At 39.0% G+C, this 9,092-nt stretch overlaps 1 pseudogene; it reads left to right on the top strand.

Moving 5' to 3' along the window:
- The first annotated feature begins 6,226 nt into the window (after window positions 1-6,226).
- LOC114047491 lies at window positions 6,227-6,671 on the top strand (annotated as a pseudogene).
- Window positions 6,672-9,092: the final 2,421 nt, after the last annotated feature.

The raw sequence follows: 9,092 nt of genomic DNA, 5'->3' as shown, positions 1-9,092 counted from the left end.
TCCACAATGCTTATATCCATGGGAAGTGTCCCAGTCCAGTAGATTGGAAAGGGGAGGTATTCTCTTTATTACCCCCATTACAAAGGAGAATGAGCTTGTCCATTTTTGTTGAGAACAGCCTGACTGGAGTAGATATCCCCGGAGAGGTAACTGTCTTCCTATCTAACTGTCATTCAGCCAAGCCAGTAGCCTTTGCCCTCCTTAAGCTTTCATACAGACATATACATTAACAAACAAAGTTCATGGGCCTTCTGAACCACCTTACCCACCCCCATCAATATATCTATGGATCTTAGGCAAGGAGAGAGGACACACCCCAAGATAAAGTATTGGAGAGCAGCAGCCCAATATAGAGGTGGGTTGCCTTTTTGTAATACCAAGGTTGGCATCGCTACATAAATATTGGCACATTCTAATAGAAATAGTACCGCTGGTGATAGCAGCAATGAGAGAGAAGGTAATTGATGTCTGTCTAAGGGCCTCTGTGGGAACAGAGCCAGGGCTATAACAAGTATCCAGAAGTTCCGTCAAGCCAATTGATTCTCTATCACCCCAGGAAGACACTTATTTGGGGGGAATTGGCAGATTCTCCATGGCATCCTGTGAGAGAGTGCATGCAAATGGCCGAGATCCTGGAATTGCTTCCTTTCCTGGCAGCCTGCTGGCCACCAACCTGAGAGGTATTTGGCACCTTGGACTTTTATTGATGAATCCAAGGGAAGGAAAAAAAAAAACAGAGTGGAAAAATAATTCCACCCGGATATTTAAGTGTCCCCAAGGAAACAATCTTCTCTTTATAAAGTAACAGCAGGGGGTGGAGATGAGAAGGTCTGCAGGTGCACACCAGGCTGCCTTGTTAGACCAAGCTGCCTTCTCTTACTTAAATTAAGTGCAAAGAGCCTGGGGCTGGGAGCCAGGAAGGCTTCAGGCTAGTTTTTCTTTTACCCTTGACAAGCAGCGTGACCTTGAGCAAACCTCTAGATGACTAAAGTTATCTCAGTTACCCAACTGAATCACAGAATTTAAGAATTAAAAGGGACCACAGAAGCTAAGTGTCCAATCGATACACTAAAGAAATCCAAACTCTACTCTAATGAAGTCATTGTCAAGCCTATTGTCAAAATTCCCAAAGCAGACTATTCCAATTTTGACTTGTCAATGTCTTTCTGTGCCCCCAACTAAACATAACACTCCAAATGAGGTCTGACTATGAGCAAAATCCAGTGGTTCTATCACCTCCTTATTCTTGGAAGCTGTACAATCGGTAATGCAACCCAAGTTGGCATTAACATGTTTTTGGCTGCCACATTAAACTGCTTAATCTAAGCTTTTAATCCACTGAGACCCCTAGAACCTTTTCAGAACAACTACCGTCTACCCATGCCTTCCCTATTTTATGCTTGTGAAGTTGATTTTTTGTGCCTACCCATGGTACTTTACATTTATCCTTATTATATCTCATTTTATTCAATTCATCCTAGTGGTAGCTAGCAGGCACAGTGAGTGGAGAGAGCTGGACCTGGAGATAGGAAGACCTGAGTTCAGATCTAGCCTCAGACACTTGTTATCTGTGACCCTGGGCAAGTCATTTAACCCTGCTTGCCTCAGTTCTCTCATCCGTAAACTGAGCTGGAGAAGGAAATGGCAAATCACTCCACTATCTCTACCAAGAAAATCCTAAATGGGGTCATGAAGAATTATGTGACTGAATGATGAAATAACAAATCCAAACATTTCTGAATTTATCTGATTGTATTATTGTTTTATTCTTATCTCTCCATCTTCTCCACAAGAATTGTATGAGGCACTTTATCAAAAGCTTTGCTAAAATCTATTTAAACTATGCCCACGACACTCCCTTCAATTACAAGTGTAGTGCTCCTCTCAAGAAAGGAAAGAGTCAGAAGGCACATGATAGCTGTGTTCAAGTAAATTAAGGACTGTGATGCAAAGGAGCGATGAGACTTTTTCTGTTGCCCCCCAAAGTGCAGAACTAGGAACAATGGGTGAAGACTCTAAGAAAGCAAATCTAGGCTTATGCCAGGAGTAGCTTCCTATGAGTTGAGTGGGCTGTCTTTGGAATTAAGGGGTTCCACCTCACTGGAGGTCTTTAAGCAGAACTGGATAAATGCTTGTAAAGTTATGCTTGTCAGGGATTCTTTTGGAGATTTGGGTTGGATTAAATGGATGCTAAGTCTTCTAACTCCAAAAAATAGTGATTCCTCTAGGAATCTCCAGGTCCTTCTCCCCCTCTGCCCTACATCTTTGTAATCATTCTTGTCAGAGGGAGGTAAGTAACTTGGGCCTTGACCTCCAAGAACCTAGCAAGCACTCAAAAACTATTCGTTCGACTGGATTGAATTGAATTCTTAAGAGCATTCTGTTCATCCAACTTGGTTTCCATGTGATTGATGTTTTGTGTTGATTCCTTATTCTTATTCACAGTGACCAAAATTCATGTTCAATCAGTGCTTTCCTCCCACCCCACCGAGACAGGAGTCATTGGTTGGATTTAAGATCATAAAGGTCACTATTGGTAGTATCAATTTTACTCTTCCTTCCCTGAGATTTATTGAGACAGGCTGAATTATGTGTTGTGTTTTGTAAAGGAGTTGGATGCCCTAAGGCAGTGGTGAGATGATGCTATTAATTTATTATTAGCAATAATTATCACACTCCATGGGTCCCTCCTGGCAGAATGAGGCTGATAACCTCCTGTTGTGATCAGCATAGGCTACAGTTCCATACTCCTGCCACAATAATTCTGGGATTCTCTGAATAGTGAGTAACAGAAACACTTACCCATAAACCCAGGGCATAAAAGAAACAAGAAAGTGAGTTTAGTAAAAATAAAGGAGTGGACATAAAATGGAATAGATTCTTCCTCTTTTAACTTCTTCTTTGTTTAGTTTTCCCAGGAAACTCTGCTTGGGATCTGGGAACTTAGCAGAGAGGGGAACTTTGAAACTATGTCTACATGAGCCATATATTTAGATGAAAAATTCACTCAGTTATCTGGACACTTTCAAACAGATGGAACATCAGCAACATGTAGGCAAAACAGCTGGAAAGCTGTCTACATTTTTTTTTTCAGTTTTCATCCATACGTTAGGCATAAGCCGAATCTGGGTGCTGGAAACAAGGACTTTTGGATGCTCTCTAGATGTGATGATGGTGGTGATCATTACAATAATAATAATAACTGAAAATTATATAGTACTTTAAGGTTTGCAAAGAATTTCACATATAGCTAGTAAGTTCTGGGGGTAGCATTTTAACTCAGGATGATGATGAACATAAAAAAGAAGTAGGGACAGTGGCACCTGTCGGTGTGATGTATATGGGACCACTATCTCTGTGATGGGTCTGGTGAAACAGATTACAAAGTTTTTCTGCAAAGATAGTGGAAAGAGCATGGTACTGGGGATTAGTGGACCCGAGGTCTAGTCTCAGTTTTGTCACTAAAACGAGAGACTTTGATTAGATTATATATAAGTTACAAAGACCCATGGGCCAAGTGCCACTACATTTGTAAATCTAGTTTCTCAGGATACCATACAACCAAACTGTCCATAGATATTAATTAAGTATCCACCAAGTTCTAAACACTCAGCTAGGTGCTTTGGGGAATGCAAAGAAGAATATGGCAGAGTTGTTGCCCTCAAGGAACATATAATCCAGTTGACTTTATTACACAATCCTTTCTTAATAATTGTACATTTACCTTTTTTGTGTTTCTTTGGGGGGTGGAGATGGAAAAGGAGTGATGCTGACCAGTCATATAATCTGTTTACTTTCAATGTTTTCATTTTTTTTCCAAAGATGTGCCAAGTGACTGTGTTGAACATCTATCTTTTCCATTGAAAATGTGGTGCATGTTTGCAGGATATATATATATCTTTTCAGTTCAACTTGAGCTTCCTATTTTGAAATCTATTCCATTCTCTTCTCTGATTTTTTGTGAATTCAAAATAACTTTGTGTTACAAAATTGACTTTTCTTCACATTCAAATGCCTTTCTCTTGGCTGTTTGTCCAACTTACAGTTACTGAAATTGTGAACTTTAGCTACTCTATGCCTTTGAGCTAGAAGTATATTTTGTTTTATTTTCTTTTTAGCAGTCTTCTGTGGATTCAGTGGATCAATACTTTGTTGTCTGCATCCAGAAGTTCTGGACAGGTTTCTGTCCATTATTTCTTGTAGCATTATATTCAGATTGGTTTTTCTTTTTTTAATTTGTTATGTTATTCTGAAAAACCTATGATTCCTAAGTTGTTTTTGTGTATCGCGTCTTCGAGGTCAGTCACTTTGACTTCTATAGAACTTGTATGTTCTTTTACCCAGATTGCTTTTTGCTTTTTTCTTGCCAAATTTTCCTCCATTTCAGTATTTTCAATCTGTTATATCTCCAGCTCTCATTCTTTGTGTGTCTGTCTTTTTCTGATTTTCCATTTCTTTGGAGAGCTTCTTCATCTTATGGTTAGTTTTTCTTACTCTGCTGTTTTTAAATATGACATCGAGACCTCTTATTTCAAAGACAAATTTACTCTTAATTTTAAATACATATGTATATGTGTGTTTGCGTATTATATATATATATATATATATATATATATATCCTTTTTTGAATCATTCTAAAATTTCTTGTTGTCCTATGAGTTGTGGAGAATCTTCATGATTTTCTCTTTCATTGAGGAATTTTGGTTAATTTTCCTTTATATTTTATGTTTTTCAATGTGTTTGGGTTTCTCTTTGAGGTTTTATTCATTTTTGCTTCTATTTTTATGAATTTCTCTAATAGTTATTTGCTCATAAGCTGGAATTTTATGTTTTCTCTTTGAGTCTTTTTGTATTCCTTGTAATTCTCCTCTGGGTTCCTTCTTCACTCTTTCACTTTCTCCTTCCCCCAATTCCCTATTTTACTACTGCACAGATGACACCCCCCCATTCTGGGCCTCTGAGTATGCTTATTGGGCATGTGGGAATAGGCCAAGGTCCCTCCGTAAAGTAGACTCCTTGAGGAGAGAAATGGCCCCAAAAATCTTCATTCACTCTGCTCCCTCTTGCTTCTACGATAAAATGCAAACTGTCTTCTTGATATTTAAACCTTTTGCTATCCCATTCTACTTTCTAGGATGATTATATATTACTCCTCCCCAAAGCACTCTCAGTTATAGACAAAGTGCCTTATTTTCTATTTCCCATATAAGAAATTCTATCTCCATAGACAGGCATAGCCAGTGGGCTAGGTGTTCCCAAGTGTGCTGGAATACCTAGCCCATGCTTTATGTTATCCATTTCCATGTCTTTTCTCTTCAACTTTGGATAGATTTTCCCTATTGGACAAAATACTGTGCTTGTTCACTTCCTCCCCATGGAGCCTCTAGCTTCCTAAGTTCAAATGCTACCTCCCACATGAGGCTTTTCCTGATTAGCTCAGTTATTAGTGCTACATCTAATCAATTTGAACTGATTTTATATACATTTTTAATTTACTTATCTGTATATGTATTGTTTTCCCTCAGTAGAATATGAATTCCTTGAAGGCAGAGATATTTTTTTCCTTTATATCCCTAGTACCTAGCATAGTGCAAGGCATAGAGTAGATGATTAATACATGCTTGTTGACATAAATTTAAAAAAAAATCAAACTGGGTTCATATCTGTGTTCTGAAATTTATCACCCATGTGGCCTTGGACAATTCACATAACCTTTCTATGCAACAGTTTCCTTATTTGGATGCTGGATGGATTGAAGGGAAAACAATGGAGATAAGAAAACCAATTGGAAAGCTGTTGTAGAGTAATATAGGTATGATCTAATAACAGCTTGGATTTTGGCAACAGGAATGAAGAGGAAAAAACACTAGTATGGTATGGTATTGTATGGTATGATATAGTATAGTATGGTATGTTATGGTACAGTACGGTATGTTACGGGAAGTTATGATACGGTATGGTATGGTATGGTATGGTATATATAGTATAATGTAAAAAGTACTGCATCTTGGAGGTAGAGGAACTGAGTTCAAGACCTAGTTTGCTGCTTAATATTTGTGTGACCTTGGAGAAGATATTTTTAACCTTTCTGGGCTTTAGTTTCTTTATGAATAACTTTATACATTAGGGGGTTAGATTAAAAGTTCTCTAAAGAACCTTCCAACTCTTTGCTCTTCTCGCGACACTTGTGGCACCCCTTCCTTTCTCTTTTGCTGCGGCCTGCGGCATGCCTTCCTGACTTAGGAAGATGAGGAAGCTTCGCAGGCACATCAGCCATGGCCATGGGTGCATCGGCAAACACTGGAAGCACCCTGGAGGCCTCGGCAACGCAGGAGGGCTGCACCATTACCGGATCAACTTCGACAAATGTCATCCAGGTTACTTCGGGACAGTGGGTATAAGGCATTACCACTTGAAGAAGAACCAAAGTTACTGCCCAACTGTCAACCTAGATAAGCCATGGACACTGGTCAGTGAGCAGACCAGGATTAATGCTGCCAAAACCAAGGAGGGGCTTGCCTATCATTGATGTTGTGAGGTCAGGGCACTACAAAGTCCTAGGAAAAGCGAAACTCCCCAAGCAGCCAGTCATCGTGAAGGCAAAGTTCTTCAGCAGAAGAGCAGAGGAAAAAATCAAGGGTGTTGGTGGAGCCTGTGTCCTTGTGGCATAAAATCCAGTGTTATCAAATAAAACAAATGTTTTTATCAAAAAAAAAAAGAACCTTCCAGTCTAAATTCTATCAGCCTAGAATGTAAATACATGCAAGAAACTACAAAGGAAGAACAAAAACTAATGAAGTGTATTACCAGGAAAAATACCCACCATAAAAACCCTGCTCTGGCACCCAAAACAATTACTTTGCTCAGTGTTAATGAGGAATATACTATGGATTCATTCAGAAAGGAGCCAGACAGGAGATAAGAGAAGAGATGAAAACCAATGGTTCTCTTCCAAGACTCTCATACAATCAGCTTAAGAATAAGCTTCCTAAGGGGCAGCTAGGTGGCACTCTGGGTAGAGCACCGGCCCTGGATTTAGGAGGACATGAGTTCAAATCTGACCTCAGACCAAACACTTGACACTTACTAGCTGTGTGACCCTGGGCAAGTCACTTAACCCCATTGCCTAGCCAAAAAAAAAAAAAAAAAAAGAATAAGCTTCCTAACACCATTTTCATGATTACACATATATAACCTGTATCAAATTGCTCACCATCTTAGGGAGGGTGAAGGAAAAAATTTGGAACTCAAAAAATTTTTTAAATGAACGTTGAAAATTGTCTTTCCATATAATTGGGAAAAATAAAATACTATTAAAATCTCAATAAACAGACAAAAGTTTCTTAGAGCTTTGTTTTCACAATGACTTTAACCTCATCCTGGAGCTGGGTAGAAAGCCGGTCTGCAATGGACCCCACCCAAAAGAATTAAAGTCTGAAAAGAATCTCACAAATTGGTCTTTTCAAGGAAGAATGCCCTCCATGGATCCGAAGATTCGGTGTAGTGTTAAACCAGTTTCTAACACACAAGTTATAAAAATGCTGGTGGAGGAGGGGGAGAAGTGAGTCCTGTACTCTTGCCTATAACATTTAATTTATAACTTGTGCCAGAGTAGCAATTAGTGTATATTGTTGACTTCCCTTCCCACATCCCTGCTTCTTTCCCCCACCCCCAACCCAAGTCCCTTGGTAAATGAAATGAGTGGTGAATTTATGCATGACTTATTGGAGGATTTGAGCACATGAGACAGAGAGAGACAGAGACAGAGAGAGAATGTGCATGATGTGTGTGCATATATGTGTGTTAAGGGTGGTAGAGGAGGTTCAGGGGGTGATAGTGTGTTGGCAGTAGGGACCAAGTAACATTTAGTCTGAGCCTGAGCTGTTTGAAACCTGGGGGATTCTACTGATAATGGAGTGTGCTTCTTGTCATTGAAAGGCAATGTGATGCAATGGATAGAGATTTGGAGATGGAGTGAGGAAGAAATGAGCTCTCAAGTCCTGCCTCCAACACTAAGGATGTGACCAAGGACAAGTTATTTAACCTCTCTGAGCCTCAGCTTCCTAATCTGCAAAATGAAAAGGTTGGGCTAAATGGTTTCTAAAAGATTTCTAAATACCTTCTAACTCAGATCCTATGACTTGTGACTCACATTTTCTCAGTGGGAAAGAAGAAGGTAAACGACTATGAATTTTCAGAATTATAGAATTTTAGAGGAATCTCAGTGGTCATCTAGCCCAACCTGCATAAGAATTCTTCCTACAACATACCCAAGAAGTCATGGTCATTGCTTAAGGACCTCTGGAGAGGGAGGATCCATACAGAGTCTATTTATTCCATGTTTGGATAGCTCTGTTAAGATTTTTTTCCAAGCCTAAATCTACTACTCTGAAACTTTGTGCACTTAGCTATGAACTATGGGACTAAGCGGGACAAGTCAAAATCCTCTTCTACGAAGTAATAGTAGTAGTAGCAGTAGTAGCAGTAGAAGCAGTAGTAGTAAAAGCTAGCAATTATATAACGCTTTAACATTTGCAAAATGCTTTACAAATGTCATTTCATTTTAATCTTAAAATAACTCTGTGAACTAGATGCTATTATTAACCTCATTTTATAGGTGAGGGAACTGAGGCAGAGGGTGAATTGCCCAGGGTCACACACATAGTAAGTGTCTGAGGTTGGACTTGAACTCAGATTCTTCCTGATTCCAGATCCAACTCTCTGTCCAATACACTAGCTGCTTGTCGAATGGTTATCATTTTGGTCCCCATATCATCTTCTAAAAAGAATAAAGAAAAATGAGATCTGTCCATGAACAAAAAAGTCCTTTGCTTATTTGTGTTTTTAAATAATTAATTTATTTTTGGTTTTCAACATTCACTTCCATAAGATATTGAGTTTTAAACTTTCTCCCTCTCCCTCTCCTCCTCCCTCCCCAAGATGTCATGCAATCTGATATAGGCTCTATTTATGCATTCACATCCAGAGAAAGAACTTTGGAGTCTGAGTTCAGATCAAAGTATATTATTTGCTCTCCTTTTCTTTTGTTGTTTTGTTTTGTTTCTTCTTTCTCGTGGTTCCTCCCATTAATT

This window comes from Vombatus ursinus, unplaced genomic scaffold (assembly GCF_900497805.2).
Source record: "Vombatus ursinus unplaced genomic scaffold, bare-nosed wombat genome assembly UNPS02014789.1, whole genome shotgun sequence".
NCBI classification, from domain to species: Eukaryota; Metazoa; Chordata; class Mammalia; order Diprotodontia; family Vombatidae; genus Vombatus; species Vombatus ursinus.
The sequence above is the reverse complement of the archived record's forward strand: the minus strand, read 5'-3'. Positions and strand labels throughout refer to the sequence as shown.